Source organism: Gorilla gorilla, chromosome 8, assembly GCF_029281585.2.
Source record: "Gorilla gorilla gorilla isolate KB3781 chromosome 8, NHGRI_mGorGor1-v2.1_pri, whole genome shotgun sequence".
Lineage (NCBI taxonomy): Eukaryota > Metazoa > Chordata > Mammalia > Primates > Hominidae > Gorilla > Gorilla gorilla.
In genome coordinates this window covers 55,237,853-55,257,670 of record NC_073232.2, presented here as the reverse complement: position 1 = coordinate 55,257,670, position 19,818 = coordinate 55,237,853, and the positions used below count along the sequence as shown (strand labels likewise).

The 19,818-nt window shown below is 37.0% G+C and overlaps 1 protein-coding gene and 2 long non-coding RNA genes across 6 annotated transcripts in view; 2 read left to right on the top strand and 1 right to left on the bottom strand.

The window, feature by feature from the left end:
- Positions 1–6,475, top strand: part of LOC134759209 (uncharacterized) — a 35,727-nt gene extending 29,252 nt beyond the window's left edge. Inside the window, exon 3 of the long non-coding RNA XR_010135207.1 lies at positions 6,348–6,475. This is a non-coding gene — a long non-coding RNA (uncharacterized lncRNA). The remainder of the gene's footprint in view (positions 1–6,347) is intronic.
- Positions 1–19,818, bottom strand: part of ANK3 (ankyrin 3) — a 704,894-nt gene that overhangs the window by 458,498 nt on the left and 226,578 nt on the right. The window lies entirely within an intron of this gene.
- On the top strand, positions 7,008–16,361 carry LOC129525195 (uncharacterized). Its single transcript, XR_008669320.2, has 3 exons — positions 7,008–7,080; positions 13,454–13,562; positions 15,874–16,361. It is a non-coding gene; the product is annotated as an uncharacterized lncRNA (long non-coding RNA).

Sequence of the window (19,818 nt, the reverse complement as noted above, 5' to 3'; positions counted from 1 at the left end):
TACTTGGTAAAATGCATATCTCTGGGTCCCAGCAAAGAAAATCTGACTTGGAAAGTATACTTGGTAAATCCCAAGAGTCTCTAGAAACTAGACCTAAGATCTGCATTTCTAATATTAATAAATTCCCCCAGATAATTCTGATGATGTTGGCTCATGCATTTTTTATTTATTTTTTTTTGAGACGGAGTCTCGCTCTTGTTGCCCAGGTTGGAGTGCCATAGCGCGATCTTGGCTCACCACAACCTCTGCCTCCAGGGTTCCAGCAATTCTCCTGCCTCAGCCTCCTGAGTAGCTGGGACTACAGGCATGCTCCACCATGCCTGGCTAATTTTGTATTTTTATTAGAGACGAGGTTCCTCCATGTTGGTCAGGCTAGTCTCGAACTCCCGACCTCAGGTAATCTGCCTGCCTTGATCTCCCAAAGAATGGATTATACTTTTGAAAACCCTGGGCATCTCATCAAACTTTCCTCCTAGAAGTTGAGAACAAACACATAGGAATAGAATTCAGGTTGAGTGCTTTTTCTACTATACCAAAATAAAGTAAGATACAGGGAAAAAAGAGGTGTAGAGAGGGTAGTGAAGTAGAAACAAATACTAAAAAGTGTTTAATTAAATGAGATAGATGCCATTTGGATTTTCTTTGCATGTCAGCTAATTAAAATGTTTGCCAAAAGTAGCTTGATTTGAGAAAAATCCCTTAGGCCAAGTTTTGTTTTGCTTCAAAGTCTAAATGCCTGGACAAGTTTACACATGCCCTGGAAGAATGGGAAGGTGAACAGGAAAGGGTGGGCAGATGAAGAGCTCCTGAAAAATATGTTGAGAAATATTTTTTAAAATGCTTTGTAATCATTTTATTGAGATGTTATTCACATCCTATACAACTCACCCATTTAAAGTGTAAATTTCAATAGTTTTAGTATATTTACAGAGTTGTGCAACCATCATAATTAATTTTAGAATATTTTATCACCCCCAAAAGAAACCCCATCCCCACTAGTAATCACCCCGTTCTCCCCTTTCTCCCAGCCCATTCTCCCAACCATGAACCTGCTTTCTGCCTCTACAGATTTGCCTATTCTGGGCATATCATATGAATGGAATCATAAATCATATGATATATTGGCCTCTTGTGTTTCACTTCTTTCACTTTGTTTAATGCTTTCAAGTTTCATCCACGTGATAGAAAATATTGGTATTTTATTCCTTTCTTTGCCGAAAAATGTATTTTTCAATCAAATGTTTAGAAAAGATGAGTCTTGATAAAAGCTGTAGTTTATTCATGCATTAGACAACTGTACCATATGTTACTGGAGGATGTTAAATTGTTTAAATCAAATAATCTTATTTGCTATGATTTGACATTACCAAACATATCCTTGGAAATTTTGCTCATTTTCATGAATAGATTCCAACCAGAAGTGGATATGGTATCCTACTTTTATTCAGATAAAATACATTTAATTTTTTTCTAGGCAAAATTATAGCACTTTTATTACAAGTGGTTACTTTGGAAGCAAAGGACAATTTTCACAATGACCATAGTCCATAGTCTCAAGAAATGTATAATCCAAAAGAGGCAAACAACATAAACATGAATAATAGTACTTCAAAGCAAAATATACATGTGCAGTTACCCTGTGCCAAGATACCCACTAGGATCAATAGCTTCTCCAATGCACAGTGAATTTAATCATTGATATTCCAAAATACCAACCCTGAAAGTAGAGGGACATTTTACTTGTTCATTGATACATCCCAAGTGCCCAGGAGCCAAGACTAATGCACTAGACATAGATTAGCTTTTATGGTGTTAGTTATTATTACATGTTATGTATTACATTATATCTTATTTATTATGAGTAGTTTGTTTTACAAATAAGTTTTATGAAAATAACTCACTCATTTTAGAAACATAAAAAGCAGACAAATATAGAAAAATTAAATTGAAACCATCTGTGATCATATAACTCAAAGAAAAGCCACAGTTAACATTTAGCACATTTCCTTCTAGTTTTTCTGTAAACATAAACAGGTATATTAATTGGTATTACTATACATAGTTCAAATTCATCTTTCACCATGACTGTGTTGCTTTTCAATATAATTCATGTATATACAACAAAAGGCTCTTTAAATATTAATATATATTTTTAGTCATATTTGCATAATTTTCTTTAAAATATGTATGTACCCTGGGTCCACAAAAGCATGTGCATGCAAATAAAGAACCAGCCTTTTAAAAATAATGTAATCATATCTCCATTAATGAACATCCTAAGAACAAACCTTCTTCATAGGAAAAAAAGCAAAGCCCTCCTAGAATCTGAAGCTATGTTCATATGTACTGAACAGAACAAAAACATTTTCTTGCCCACATTTATTCATCAGGGAACAGGCCATAACAAACTAAGGTGACCTTAACAAGATTTGCTTTGGTGATGTCAGTTTCTCCTTTCTCCAAAATTCCCTGCCTAGTGCACACTCCCCACTTAACCCCTGGAACCCACTGCCTTCTGCTGCTCTCCCTCCCTGAAATCAGAGCGCATATGTAGGATGAGCCCAAGCTGGAGGCAGCAGCCTGGACTACTTACTAGTCACAGTTCCATCACCTTAGATGAACCATTTTATTATTCAAAGCATGAATGTCTCAGCTATAAAAGTGAAAGCTCTACACCAGTGGTTCTCAGAGTCTTATCTAGATCAACATCATCTAAAAACTTCTTGGCACATTCTCAGGGTCTTTCCCAGTCCTACTGAACCAGAAACTCTGGGATGAGGCCCAGAACATTTGCTTTAACACACACCATGCTTCTGATGCATGAAAAAGTTTGACGACCACTGCTCCGCACTTCCTCAAACCTCCTGCACCTCCTCCATCCTTAACCCTCACTAAAAACTGTTGTCCTGCCTTCCTACTTCCCTGTGAAAAATCAGGCAAAGAAGACTTGGGTAGACTCAGAAGAACATCATGACCAACCAGCCATCATCATTTACAGCTACACATCCTGTCTTTATCCATGACTGTTCTAAAGCTAGTCCCTCCACCTGTGCACTCTCTCCCATCCTCTCTCCTGCTCAAGCAGATTGCTTCACCAATTCTCCCTTCTCTCTTATTCATCAATACTTTTCTTCCACTGGATCATTTTATTTAGCATACAAACTTGCTGTTATTTATTCTATCTTGAAAAAAAAATTCCTGGGCTCCCACTTCCCTTGCTATTGCCACCATTTCTTAAAAACAGAGGCATGACTGGCATATAATAAAATGTACAGATTCTAAGTGTTCAGGTTAGTCAGTTTTGATAATTGTCTAAACTTATGTAAAAATCACCCAAAACAAAATATAGAGCATCTCCATCCCTCAAGAAAGTTCTTCCCTGTCCCTTTCCAATAAATTCTGCCTCACACGTTCAGGCCACCACTGATCTGATTTATAGAACTAAGATTAACTTTGCCTGTACTGCAACTTAATCTAAATGGAATCATATATTATATACCCTTTTGTATCTGGCTTTTTTGTTCAGTATAATGCATTTGATGTTCATCTATGTTGTTGCATGGTATCAGTTATTCATTTCAATTTTTAATTGTTGATTAGTATTTCACTCTATGAATATAGCACACTGTTTATTCATCTATTGGTAGATATTTGGACTGATTCTAGTTTTTTAATAATATGACTAAGGTTGCAATCAACGTTTGTATATTAGTCTTTTTGTAGAATGACTTGTGTTTGATGAAGAAACATATAAAGTGAGGGATCGACCTAGGTGAGTTATTGTCTTGCATAAATCATCTGTTCTTAAATTGCAGACTTGGCAAAATGCAGGAAGAACCTCTTTCTTAAACGAACTAGACAGCTCAATCAAAAACCGTGCCTCTGTGAATGCAAATCATAATAACATTTTCAAGGCATTTGAGAGAAATGTTGACTCATTTCTTTACCCATAAATACTTTACCAATCATTCTTTCTATTCCTTTCTATCCACATCCTATCAACACTTTGTGCCTACTGTGTTGAGGACTATATGTGAATAAGAATTGCTCCAGCCTCAAGGAAGTTTGATATAGTTGGGGAACTTAGACATGAAACACAGTGCAGTAAAATCTCTTAAGTGCAAAATAAAACTGTGTCCAAGGTAAAATGCTTCCCAAGAAAAGATTGATCAAATGATTGAGACACAGTACAGTGTAGTGCTTAAGAGTACTGATCTAGGAGCCAGACTGCCTAAGGTCAAATCTCAGTTTTACTCCTTGGTACCTCTGAGACCTTGGGCAGGTAGTTTCATCTCTCTGTACCTCTGTCTTCTCATATATAAAATATGGATATAAGAGTGCCTACCTCACAGTATTTTTGCATAGCTTTCCATGTGGAAAGCACTTTGAACAGTGTCTGGTGATATAGACGGTCATGCACTGCATAATGATGTCTCAGTAAATGACAAACCTCATATACAACCGTGGTCCCATAAGATTATAATGGAACTGAAGATTTTCCATTGCACTAATACCTACCATTGTGTTATTATCTTCTTACACTATTCAGTACAGTAACATGGTATTCAGGTTTGTAGCCTAGGAGTAATAAACCACACCATATAGCCTGGATGTGCAGTAGGCTATACCATCTAGCTTTGTGTAAGGACATGTTGTGATGTTCACATACAAAATCACCTAACAATGTATTTGTTAGATTATATTCCTCTCATAAAGCAATGTGTGATGACTGCATTAGCTACCATCACCATCACCATGATTCCCTCATCCTCAGTTCTCCTGGCAGAGTAAAAGAGTTGTGAGGTCTTTAAAAGGGGATAATGATTGTCCTGAGACATAAAAGTAAATGAAACAGCATGAGGATAGACACTGTCAGAAATGGCACTGTGGGGCTGGGCACGGTGGCTCACACCTGTAATCCCAGCACTTTGGGAGGCTGAGGTGGGCGGATCACGAGGTCAGGAGATCGAGACTACCCTGGCTAACACAGTGAAACCCCATCTTAACTAAAAATACAAAAAATTAGCCGGGCATGGTGGCGGGCACCTGTAGTCCCAGCTACTCGGGAGGCTGAGGCAGGAGAATGGCGTGAACCCGGGAGGCAGAGGTTGCAGTGAGCCGAGATCGTGCCACTGCGCTCCAGCCTGGGCAACACAGCGAGACTCTGTCTCAAAAAAAAAAAAAAAAGAAAGAAAGAAAGAAAAAAAAAGAAATGGCACTGTGTGTTTGGGGGAAAATAATAAGAAAAGCTAACTGAGCCGGGCGTGGTGGCTCACACCTGTAATCCCAGCACTTTGGGAGGCCGAGATGGGCGGATCATGAGGTCAGGAGATGGAGACCATCCTGGTTAACATGGTGAAACCCTGTCTCTACTAAAAATACAAAAAAAAATTTGCCGGGTGTAGTGGCAGGCACCTGTAGTCCCAGCTACTCGGGAGGCTGAAGCAGGAGAATGGTGTGAATCCAGGAGATGGAGGTTGCAGTGAGCCAAGATTGTGCCACTGCACTCCAGCCTGGGCGACAGAGCGAGACTCCTTCTCAAAAAAAGAAAAGAAAAGAAAAGAAAAGTTGACTGAATTATAAGTTTCAAAGATGAGGGCACTGGGAAAGTCACGACTCATTTACATGCTAAAGAGGTAAGATTTAGAAGGTCCTGCTATATAATGGCTAGGAATATTGCTAGACAAATGGGAGTTGCTGACAGTAAGCAGGAAGTGTCAAGATCAGATATAACTTTGGGATGTTCTCTTAGTAAATGTGAAGAAGAAATTGCACGTGGGGAGCAGCATGAGTGGAGATGGAGAGATCAGTTAGAAAACAATGCTCAAGATAGAAACAGTAAGAGCCCTATTGGAGGAGGCAGCAACATGGAGAGGAGGAGGAGAAGAATGAGCACAAGAGAAGGGAAGGAGGAAGAATCAACAGAATTTGGTTCCTGACTCACTCAGTGGTCATGGATGACCCTTAGGGTTGTAGTTTAAATGACTCTCCAAGTTGGTAGTAGGGGATTGAGACTTTTAGGTAAAGAGATTAATGAACTAAATTTTGGACTATATTGAATTTGAGATTGTGCTAACAGTGTCGAGTTGAGTTTTTTTTAGAGGGAAATTGCATGTTCCCACATCTCTATATAGCTAACCCCAAAAAATGGGTTGGTTATATAGAGACGTAAGAACTACATAGCCAACCCCCAAAAATGGGTTGGCTATATAGAGATGTAAGAACTATCATTACACATAAAGGTGGTTAAGCCACAGAATTGGATAAAATCACACAGAGAGTATACAGTAAGAATGAGAGATTCTCAAACACAATCTTTGGTAATACTAACATTTTAACGTTGTCAGAGAAAGAGGATAGCGGACACTGGTTGACTGCCCAACTTCCACTCCACCTTACTACAAATGATCAGAACATATCAATCATGATAATATCATTTCCTCTGCTAGCAACTAGGAGAGATATGGACCCAGTCAAGGCCAAAGATAAGTATGGTGGGAGACTTCTGGGGAATTTTTCTTTGTTTATAGAAACAGAAAAAACCTGACCTTTAGTGAAATTGCTGAACTAATCTATCAACCAGATCCAAAGCCTGTCCTGCAGATTTTGGACTTTCGGTTATATGAGAGAATAACTGTCTTTAATGTATGAGACTATTTGAGTCAAGATTTCTATTACTTGAAGTGGAAAACATGCTGATGGAAAAAAAATGTATCCACACTAGAGATGGAAAAAAATCGTTAGAATGGAAATGGGAAAAGTGTGCTTTTATTGAAACCAAGAGAATAAACTTCAATATGGAAAGATAAGCTTAAGAGATACATTATCTGACCTATGAAGGCACTGCATGTGTGTATGTGTGCTTATATAAAAACATTATTTATGCTGATATATAGTTCTATGTATCTCAATTTAGGCATTCTTGTGCTATCACTTTTGATCATTGTATTAAAATATTCATGATTAAGAATAATAAAAATCCTAAATACTTGCCTGTTCTCTCTCTACAGTATAACCTGATGCTTGACATATAGTTTGCGGTAAATATTTGTAAAATGAATGCAAACTGGTTCCAACAAGGTAAGGTGTTTTCTTTTAGCCTTATTTTTAAAAAATTGAGTGACCAGTTTTGTTTTTTATTAGTTACTATAAAAGATCCTCTCTCAGTTACATTCAAGAAGTATACACTTTAAAATTCAGGAATGTCATATGTTTCTGGGAACATGATTTGATTTTTTAAGTATTACCACATAAAGTTAATATTATGAATGACATAGCACAGATTTGATGGTATATCGATGTAAATATATACTTATAGATACAGCATAATGCAAATGATTTGTTTCACCATTCTAAAGCATTACCACAGAATAAGAAGAATCCTACAGGGATTAGCAAAGGATTTACAAGGCTAGACAACTCTAGCTGTACAAGGAACCAAGAAATCTAACAATACCTTTTCCACAAAAGATCAGATTAATAGCAGAAGGCAAGCCAAAACATGTCATCGCTCATCACTCATTCTTTTGTAAAAAAGAGAAACTCTATCTCCTTTAAGAAATGTTCACAAAGCAGCAAAAAGTTCAGGTCAACAGCAAAGGACAATTATTTTGTAGTGTAGACTGGTGGGGCAATTTTAAGAAGCTATTCTAAAGTTTTATAAACCAAGACTAAAATTTCAAAGTCAATATCATCTATAACTATAGTAAGATCCCTGAGGTTAAGGCTCATGCTATAGTTCTAGAATGCTGCTACTCAAAATGTGGTCCAGGGATCAGCAGCATTGGCATTACATGGTAAGATATTGAAAATCAGATTCCTGGGCTACACCTAGACTTACTGAATCAGAATTTGCATGCTGACAACATCCATCAGTGCTTGGTAGACACATTACAGTTTGAGAAGCACACTTCTAGAGTATCCTCTCTATTTGACCTCTGGCTTGAGTTCTCATTGAAATAATACAGAGCCCATCATTCACAAAAGCTAGTCTCAGAATTCGAGTGCAATGCTTAATTGCTCATTGTGCACAAGGGGGCTCCAGCAAAAAGCCAATAGTCTGACTCAGGACAAAACAATGTTATGAGAACAGCCTTTATGAAGCAGTATGAAAAATACTGGATAAAACTTTTAATACTTAGAAATTTCTGTGATCTTACTGCACATTCTAGCATATAGGGTAGAGAAAAGAGAAGAGGAAATGAATTTGCAATTTTATAATTATAATATTAAGTGGGGCAAAGAGAGTTAAAAGACGTCAGCCCTCAAGCACAGAGGCAGCAGTTAGTTGTGATTTTTTTATAAGACTCCCAAAGGCTTGTCATTAATAATTAACTTGTCTTTGCAAATCCCTATTCAGAAAGGCATTTAATAAGTATTCTTATAGCTGATGTAGTCTAAATTAAGGACAAATTACTGGTGTGTGCATTTTTCATTTTTATTTTTTTTTCCTCTTGTTTCCAATGTCAAGAATGGCAAAATTGTCTGCTTCTAATTTATATAGCTAGGGTCAACATAGTGTCTGGTATATGATGGAGCTCAATATGGAATGAGTAAATTCAAACAAAAATAAATTTTCTTTTCTCCTGTTGAGTAATTTATGATTTAGATGTGGATACTACCAAGGTTCAACATGGAACTCTACTTGCTGTATTCCCAGTCACCCACTGAACCCAAGAGTTTCCTAAGTTACTAAATACCAAGCAGTACTTACCAATTCAAACAAGTATTGGGGCATAATAAAAATGTCCTTAGACTTTCCCGTGTATTAAACCAACCTACCCATAACAGACTCTGTAGTACTCATGATGACAGAATTGTGAATGAGGCCCTTTCCTATGTGTTGAGCAATTAGGTTGCTTCCAAACAACTGAAGATAAGCTCAAAACAAACCATTGGTAAAACAAGCCAGGCAAAATTCAATGTAATCTTCTTCCTATTTCTTTATCACTTTTATTTCTTCATAGAATCCTACATAACATTTCATCTCTGGGGGAATTTAATCTGCTCTTTTTTTTTTTTCCAAAACGACTTCAAGAAGAAAATCTTCCATACAAACATTAGCTTTTTTTTTTATTATTATGGCTCAATTTATCCAACTTTAATTACTTTAAAGGCAACAGTACTTTCTGTCCAAGATAAGAGACATGTTCAACTCTCATTTGGTATTCTCTACATAACTTTTTGAGACCAAAAAAAAAAAAAAATAGATCATCCTAATTTACAAAGGAGAACGTCACAAGGCATGGTAAGGTTGAACTGCTTGGCCGGGAGGTAGGTCAGAGGCAGGTGGGAGAATAGGGCCTGAGTCTCCTATCTTCTACCTATTTGTACCACATCCTTGTATCTTTACTATTTACCAAAATTATATAGACTACCATTGGTGTTCAATTCTCTCTGAAAAGGACTTGTTGCAGAAAGCATTTGTTTTTCTTTTTGAATACAATATCAGCTTTAGAAAAAAAACAAAACAAAAACAGGCTGGGTGTAATGGCTCATGCCTGTAATCCCAGCACTTTTGGAGGCTGAGATAGGAGGGTCACTTGAGCCCAGGAGTTTGAGACCAGCCTGGGTAACATGGTGAGATGCTGTCACTATAAAGAAATTTAAAAAATCAACCAGGTGTGGTGGCATATGCCTGTGGTCTCCAGCTACTCAGGAGGCTGAGGAAGGAGAATTGCTGGAGCCCAGGAGGTTGAGGCTGCAGTGAACACTTCACTAGGTGATAGAGTGAGACCCTGTCTTTAAAAAAAGAAAAAAATGGCCCAAGTAAGTTGTAATAAATATGTGCCTAGTATCAATCTTCTTAATAGCATAGTCAGAATAATTGTAGTTGTTCTGGTACCTGCTTAATTACATTTAAATATGCTTAACCCCAAAAGCCAACAATAGAAAACACACAGAGTGAAGTCCCAGGCAGTTATGTATTCACACTTTGTACTTCAGAGTTTGTGAGATAAGCCATAAAAATGCACAAAGCAAAATACTGGAGGAAATTCAACATATACATGATTGATTTATTAAGCTTTTGTTTTTATTTCATTTTGGCACACTTCCTGTACATGCCTCTCAAGATTCTTATAAGGAACAAAGAGAAGCATTATTTGCTTGGTATTCTTTATAATAGTATTTACAGACTAAAAATGTTCATTTGATTGGCACTGTAGCCATCTATTTTAAAAATAATGCTCAGATCCCCTTCGCAGTTTTAAAAAGCTACTCAGACAACTTTGATGCACAAAGTTTGAAAAGTACTGGCCTAGATGATAACACAGAGATATAGATGCACCATAGAAAGCACCGCACACTCAAAAACAAAATATGGTTGCTATAAATCACCCACAAAATTTCATTTTACCCCTGTATCTCAGAGAACAGAACTTTCAGCATCTCTTAGGAAAGGAAAGTATTTTTAGAGGTTTTATCTGCAGTTATGTTTACCTTTTGTTGGAACATCCATTATCACCGTCGGACTCCTGACAATCCACCCACAATCTCTATCTCCAAATTGCCTCATCTTCTGTTCTCAGGTTTTTTCTAAGCCTTCCTTCCCATTTCTACCTCGCTGCCCCCAGACCTTTTTCTCCTTTCTGTCTTTGAATCACTGGGTATATTCAACCTTCTATGATTAGAACAACTGTTCTTCACATTCTCTTGATCTTTTATAGCTCAAAGCTAATTTCATAAGAAAACAAAACAAAACAAAACAAAAACCCTCCAATTTACAGAGCACAGTTTGTGATATGCAGTTCAGTAAATATGTTGACTCTGGGTTTATTGAAGAGAATACCACAAAACTTCAAGCTTGAAGTTAGCTTATTTTTATCTTTTGACTTCATGACCTTTTTATTTTTATTTTTATTTTGTAGCAGGGTCTCACTCTGTCACCCAGGCTGGAGAACAGCACAATCACAGCTCACTGCAGCCTTGACCTCTTGGGCCAAAGCAATCCTCCTGTCTCAGCTTCCTGAGTAGCTGGCACCACAAGTGTGCATCACCATACCTGGCTAATTATTTCTTATTTTTTGTAGAGACACAGTCTCACTCTGTTTCTCAGGCTGCTCTCAAACTCCTGGCCTCAAGTGATCCTCCCATCTTGGCCTCCCAAAGTGCTGGGATTACTGCCGTGATAATACTATAGCCAATGATAATATATTTTTAATGCACACACTAACTCTTTCAATCAACATTCTATCCCATTCCATTGTCTTTAACTGACTTGACTGATTTTGTCATGTAAACTGCCATTCAAATCATTACTATTGTATGTCATTAAACTACAAAATTGTAAGGTGGCCATCAGGCATATTTGTAAAACAATCAATATACCTGTGTTAAGGATAAAGATTTTATAAGTCCTTCACACTAATTCAATAAAAATGATTGATTTCAATCTATACTTGTCATATCAAGCAATTAATTAAAAGTCCAGTCACATTATCTTCTCACAGTATCTGAATCACAATTTTGTAAAGTGGCAGTTCTTTTAACCACTGTTCATTTATTTGTTGTTATAGTCAAAGTACCCATTATATTGTCCTCCAGGATGTTGCAGGGGAGAAAAGACAGATTAAGACACATTCTCGCCCTCAGAGGTTCTAGTAGCCTCAATATGTCCATAAAAATTCATTAGAGTCCTGGCTACTTGACAAAAATACATGTTCTTCCTCAAAAGGGTCATGAATAATGCCATACACTTCACTTCTAAAAAGTAACAGGAATCTTATTTATAATACACCATGCGAAAATAAAATTAGCTAACTCATATTCAGCTGCATGTGGGCACCTGCAGGTAGCAATTACCAGTTGTCTATAAAGTATGATTTATAGTGCTCATTATGCTTATAATACATATTTTTATAAGTCATCAATAAAGGAAAAGAAAACTAGAGCTCAACTTTTCAAAAAACTATACACAATAGGTAAAACATTATGCAATATCACAATCAAGGGGTCAAATTACTATCCACATAACACCAATTTCATTTTGCCATTTCTGTCCAGATTAAAATGTGAGAGATATGGAAAGAAAACACCACATTCATACGGGATACTTAACACACAATGTTTTGCTAACATGGGTGCATCTTCCCATTCCATTCCCATTCCTACAGAAGAGCCAGACACTGACAGGATCAGAATGCCACATTACTAAGAGGTCAACTCAAAAATAACAAAAACGAAGGCTTGGCCATGCTTGGTGAAATGTTTTAAGCCCATTTTAATGTTTTATGGTAAAAATTTGAAACGCACACATAGGAGAGTGTTGTATAATTTACTACTCTGTACCCACTAGTTGGCTTCACTGAGTATCAACACCAGGACAATCTGCTTTGTCCATACTGTTCCCAAACCCCACCCCCAAGCCCCATCCTATATCTACTGAATTATTTTAAAGAACTGCTTCAATATTTACCTTTCACATCTTTCAGAAACACTTAGGTTGACTAAATATCATCTATTATAGAATAGAAAACTATGGCACTTATCAAAAGCCAAAGAGCTTGACTAAATTACCTGAGCTCCTGCTGCATCAATTATTGAGCAGAAAATGCTACCACCTTGGCTTGGTTGATGTCAGGTCTTAATAACATCTTAGGTGTTGCACGATCAGAGCAGTTCCAAGAAGAATGATCCTTGCCCTAAATCATGTCTTCCCATGCCCATTCCCCAAATCTGCCTTACTAACTAAATTTTCACTATAAGAGTTACTCATCTGGGCTTTGTAAACTGAACTCTAGGAAGGGGTAACACTTTAAGCAACTGTCAATCATGCATACCAAACCTCAAATTTGGCTTTTATGGGAAACAGCTAGTTAAGCATGATGAAGAAAAAAAGAGTTTCAATTTGTGGAAGGTATTAGGAATATAACTGAAACAGGTAATGTGAGGAAACCAGGTACCTTGTGCACAAAAAGAGGTGGGTGGAGGAGGGCTGCAAAGGCTATTCAGTTGCTTAACCTACTCTAGGCTCTATCCCAACAGTAAGTGCAGATACTCTAAAATAACAACTGAAAATACAGTGAGGTTTTGAGATAACAAAGCCACCCCAGAACAATGATTCTCCAAGTGTTTTAAGAGGATCACTGGCACAGAAGCAACTGGGATAATGTTTTAAATTATCCAGGTTTCTGGGCCCTGCCTCATCCTTAATCTGAACCTCTATGGGTGTGATCTAAGGATCTGCATTTTATAGCAAGTACTTCAGGTGATTCCTACAATGCCAAAGTGTAAGAACCACTGCACTAGAGGGTATTAATATTTTTCCTTCAAGGCCCAGAATTCTCACCTTGAAATCTGTCACATACATACATAATATCATATTTCTCAATTAAATATTTGATTGTGGTAATTATATCCTGTTATTAAACAAATATTACCATTTGCAAAGTGCTATCTACCTTGAGATATGCAAGCAAACCATATAAATATTCTGCCTTCCAAGTCCTTACAGTTCCAACTTAATCAACCATGTCATCAAATTGAAACATTAAAAGGTAGGAAAAAAATCACCATCAAGAAACAAAGAAGCTGCTATACTCAAAGGCATTCTTTAACAACAGGTAAATTCTCTGCAAGCCCAAATCAACATAACCCTGAGAGCTTTTGACTTTAAGACAACCCAAGGAGGAATGGGGCAGAGAGGACAGTGGGCTGAGAGCAGGCAGGAGGTGAGAGGAGGAGGACGGAATGAAAACATCAGTGCTGAACACTCATTCTGATTTGAGCTCTAATAGAAAGCACACTACATCACAGGGAACTCGCTTTCTTAAAGAGGGTGTATTTTTCTTTCCAAATGACAAACCACAGTGCTGACAAAGTGAATGTATTTCTTCAAGTAATGAACAGCACCTAGAAAATGAAAACTTGGCCAGGTGCAGCAGCTCACGCCTGTAATCTCAGCATTTTAGGAGGCCGAGGCAGGCAGATCACTTGAGGCCAGGAGTTTGAGACCAGCCTGGCCATGATGGAGAAACCCTGTTTCTACCAAAAATACAAAAATTAGCTGGGCGTGGTGGTGCACACCTGTAATGCCAGCTAGCTGGGAGGCTGAGGCACAAGAAATGCTTGAACCCTGGAGGCAGAGGCTGCAGTGAACCGAGATTGTGCCACTGCACTGTGGCCTGGGCCACAACAGTGAGACTCTGTCTCAAAAAAAAAAAAAAAAAAAAGAAAAAGAAATGAAAACTTGTCCTTTAAAAGAGGACACAGTTTGAGACCAGCCTGGGTAACATAGTGAGACCCCAAGTCTACAAAAAAAAAGAAAAAAGAAAACTGAAAAACAGCCAGGCTTGGTGGTGCAAACCTGTAGTCTAGCTACTGGGGAGGCTGAGGCAGGAGCATCGCTTCAGCCCGGGAGTTTGAGGTTGCAGTGAGCTATGATTGCACCACTGCACTCTTTAGCCTGGGTGACAGGGTGAGACTCTGTCCATTATGCAGGGAAAAAAGAGGATACATTTTAACATCTTCCCAAATGACTACAGGATACCCCAAATTTAAGCAAAATAATGGAAAATACTTTGACCAGAACTTCTGACCAGCTAGAAAAGTTTTAGCTCAAGTGACAAAGCTGTCTGAAGCCTCAAGAATGAATTGATGGTAGCCTAGGTACTAGAGCTACAGGGACAGTTCATGTAGTTACAGCCCCTGTAGCAGCAACTCTTGGACCACAAGATGCAAATACTTACTCTTGCTTCATGGTAACATATCACACTAACAAACAGATGCCAATAATAAGCCCCTTGATTGAAAACACATTAGAAAAAAGAGTATGTGGAAGCTAACAAGTGGCTCCAGTGCTGGACAGACCTGAGTTATATTCTAGATCTTCCGTGTTCTAACAGTGTGGCCCTGGTCCTCAGGATAACAGTGGCACGAACTATATAATCATTGCCAAAGCTCAATGACGTATCTATGTAAAACATTTGGCAGAATATCTGGCATTAAAGAAAGCTCTTGTCGGGCATGATGGCAGATGCCTATAGTCCCAGCAACTTGGGGCACTGAGGCAGGAAGCCCGCCTGAGGCCAAAAGTTTCAGGCTGCAGTGCGTGATGATTGTGCCTGTGAATAGCCAATGCACTCCAGTCTGCGCAACATAGGGAGACCCTGCAGGAAGAAGGAGGGAGGGAAGGAGGGAAGGAAGGTAAAGAAAGAAAGGAAGAGAGGGAGGGAGAGAGAGAGAGAAAGAAAAAAGAAAGAAAGAAAAGAAAGAAAAAAGAGAAGAAGAGAAAAGAAAGAAGGAAGGAAGGAGTAAGAGAAAGGGAGGAAGGAAAAGATAAAGGAAAATAAAGAGGGAAAGAAAGAGAGAGAAAGAGAACAAGATAGAAAGAAAAAGAAAAGAAAAGAAAGAAAAGGAACGAAGGAAGGAAGGAAGGGCGGGCAAGCAAGCATACTCTCTGGTTCAATTACTTATGCATACTTAACTCTGCAGTGTGTGACCTTATATAAACTTATATTAATATATATTTGTAATTTACCATCCATTTATACTCTCATACATAAACAATCAGCAAGTAGGTTGAATGGATTCCGTTGACATGCTGCTCTTTAAACTTTTTAAATTTAGTGTTTATCATCAGAGGACTTTGGCATACAAAGAGTAATTCTGTAAATTAAATAACGGTCATTAGCCAAAGAAATCTAAACTCTGAGAAAATGCAACTTATAAATTTAATTCTCTGCCAGAATTTGCTATGAAGTTTTTAATGAAGGGAACAACCATTAGTTACGATCAATAATAAAACAGTAGAGGTGACATTTATTGATCATTTCCTAAGTACCAGAACTATGCAAGCACTTTATATGGATTGTCTCACTAAATCCTCATAATAGCCCCATAAGGCCAATGTCTATTATTAATACCATTTTACAGATTCAGAAACTGAGGCTTCTCAGAAAATTAAGTACATTTTCTAAGGTCACATGAGCAAGAGGCCACCCAATGTGAATCCGGAGTTTGTGCTGTTGATCACCAAGCTACACTGCCTGGAACCCAGGACTGAAGCTCAGTATCTCTTTACTCCTCATCCACTCTTCCTTCTACAGACCACAGAGCCTGGGATAGGCATTATCAACATAATTCAGTTTATTAGAAACCAGAGGCAATAATCCCAAGATATCTCATATTCTCCTTTTGAAGTTCTCCACTTCTACAACAGAATTTGGTCTTTACAAGCTGTTTCCCAGGTGTCCAGAGCCCAAGAAAAATTCCAAGATGAGATGTTTGTCCAAGGTCAAGACATTCTTTGGATAGTGCCTACTGAGATCATCATCTCGGTTTAGGTGACAGTGAGTCTTATATATGCGTTATTTTTCCCAAGTAATGTGATACCGTGATTTCTCTTTAATAAACATTTCCAGAAAGACCAAAAGGAATGATTCTAACAGTGAGAATTTCAAGCCCTATGACTAGAAGTAATGGAGATGTTGAGTTAAAAATACAAAAGTATAAGAGGGAACCAAATGGATACAGCAAGGTCTGTAAGCCAACCAAACACATATCATAATTTCTTGTGATCTGTTTTACTCATAAAAGACATACATTGGATGTTTATCCAAAACCTAAAAACATGATGCTTTAATATAGAGATGGGAGTAAAACCTTGATGGACATCAAAGCTCCAAATAGCAGGTCTATCTCAGTAAGAGTTCACTAGAGCATGGAGATACTTGCTCACAACAGGGGCAATGTGAGGGCAGCAGGTTCAGTCTGACTGGCCATTGACAGTTTATGACAGGCATGGTAGGTGTAGCTTTCTTTATGCATAGCCAAATTTAGAGAAATTAAAGGGTTCACTTTGTCTCTGGTATTTTTCATGCATCAATTAATTGAAGTTTACTCCCATAAGGATTTGATTATAATAAAGACTTATTGGGCAGGCTTTTTTACCCCCCGAAATGTAATTACTTTTGAATATTGCAGCAAGAAGTCCATCTGAAGAGTGGAATAAAATGACATTAGTTACTAAACAAATGTGTTTGGGATACTGAGAGAATGTATCAAAACCTCATCTACGAAGTATTCTTGTTGAAAATATTAAAATAATAGAATCCCTCAGATTCAATTTCTAGTTTGCATGAAGTATGGGGGATGGAGGAACAAATTAAAAAATACAACTAGGATGAAATAAGAAAAATGCAGAATATAGAACATTCTATAGGACCCCTGGTCAAATTTCATCAATATCAATGCCAAGAAAGAGAGAGGAGGGAAAAGTAGAAATTGTTCTAAAATTTAAGTCTTGAGAGATATAACAAATGCAATGAGTGGAAACTGACTTGAATTGAGATTCAAACTAGCTACAGAGGGCATATGTGAGCCAGTAAGGGAAACTTGAATGTAAACTAGGGATTAGAGCGTATGAAGGGATCATTATAACATTTCTATGTGTGAATATTATTGTAGTTATCTAAAAAAACTCCCTTTTTAAGACACGTATATGAAGCATTTAAAAGCAAATGACATGTCTAAGATTTATTTTGTAATATTTCATCACTCTCTACCCCCAGTGACAAAATAGCAATATGGCAAGGTGTTGAAGCTTGCAAGATGGGATTTATTAAATCATTTTCTCCACTTTTGTGTGTGATTTGTATAGTAAAATGTTTTCTTTAAATAGCGATAATCTAGAATTCTAAATATATAAAACTATTATACATAGTGTTAATCAACATGAATTATAAAATGCATGACCTTTAAAAATTATAGCATAAAAGATATATATATAAAAATTATATTTTTGAAAGAGTTGACATTTTACTTGCAGACTAAAAAAATTCACTCATCTCATTTGCCTAATATTTTATATTAAACATTAATCTTTTATTTCATCTACCAAGATATATTTTGTCTTTAATATTTTAGTTCTTGAAGACTAATTTTTGTTCAAATTAAGCATTAGCAATTGTTCTTCTGGAAATTACAAGAGACCATATTTTTCATCAGGGAAAGAACCGGAAGTTCTTCCTGATCAAGATTCTGAATTCAACCTTACATTTACTGGCATTTCCAAAGCTATGACATCTTCAATTCCTTATGCTACAAAATCCTTTTGGCAGAGGAGGATCCAGAGGTACAATGAACACCCCAAGTCCTCATTTCCTCCCACTCCAACTCTTTCAGAATATTCCAGTTTCTTTTGGACCCCATAAATTTCCAGCATCTGTATTAAAAAACTCTGAAATAAGTTAGACTATTTTTAAAAAGCTCTGTTTTTTGATTTTACAAAACCTCAAAACTGTATTTTCCAAGCACAATTAAATATATTGCGATCTCAAGCAGATCAAACAACCTATTGTGGTTTACACAGTAAAATGGCGACTATCACTGTGTGGGGCAGGTTCAAATTTGTCCAGCCAGCCCTCAGAAACAACTTGCTTCTGCAGCCACCTGGATCAGTTTCTCCACCCAATTAAGTATTCATACTCACAATAAACCCCCCAAACCTATTTTCTCAGAAGAGCACAACAGAAGAGAAAAAAGGACTGGGTGATTATTTTATATTTTTTAAAATATAAACAATAAAACTGATGAGAGTGCTCACTGATGCAGGAAAATATGCAAATACAGTTATTTCCTTCCCATCCAGTTGTATTATTTTACTAACAAAAAAGTACTGTTCTTCTATAACAGCTATTAAAATGATTCTGCTCCTACAAGGGAAGCAACTCAGTTAACATCAGCACCCTTTAAAGGACTATGCAAATGACACATAATGCAAACAAAATCACTCAAGAAAATCCCAAAGTGACTCTAGAAAGCTTACCTGGGAATAACAACTTTGGCTATTTCCGAACTTCTATTAAAGAGAAAGATGTGGCTGGGGCATCTTTCCAAAGTTTGGGGACTTAAAAACATGTTATGATGTGAACCATATACTCCAAACATAAACACAATTCACTGTATATTAAGCTACCTTTAAGTTTCACAGGCTTCTGAAGAACCTCCAGTTTTGCCAGGATTAAAGGCTCTGGATTTCAGCAGATGCAGACATGACTCTGCTTCTAATCAGAATTAAATTCTTGTGTGACCAGGAGTATCCCAGTAAAATCCACGATATTTGAAACTAGTAGTATGATGTTTATTGGGTCAAACCATAATGTTTATTGAGATTTTAATTTCTGATGAATAAACTATAAAGAAAATTTACAAGATTCAAGGTCCAGAAGGAAGTAAACTAAAAATTTCACAGGTCTGAAGTTCGTGCCCAATTCTCTCAAGGCCTCATCTTGAAAGTTCTTATATCCAAATTTTTTTAAAAAGGACATTTTCCCATTACCAGTGAAAGCAGTTACTTTGCAAATACTATGTGGGAAAAATATTTTATTTATAATTCATAATCCCCAATTTATGAAATGTGAAATATATTAATTTGTTGTGAAAATAACCACCATTATAAAATGGCACTTATTCACACATCCATCCAGCACTTAGAAATGGGTTGTTCAAAGAAATGGTAGCTGTTTAAGATGATGGATATGCTAATTACCCTGATTTTATCATTACACAAATATATACATATATGGAAACATCACATCGTGCCTTCTAAAATACGTACAATTATTACGTATCAATTTTTTTAAAAAGAAAGAAACGGTTGTTTAAAAACTTGTATGAAACTTGGTGCTTTGGTGGGGGGTATATATTTGTTTACTTTAACAATAATCACTGCCAAAAATTAATGCGTCACAATGGCATAATAATTACGAGTTAAAAGAATCATACCACCTAAACATATTCACTTAGAAGAAAATCAAAATGAAATAGGTCAGCATTTAGAATACTCGTAACATTGAGCCACTCAAATAAAATTTCTAA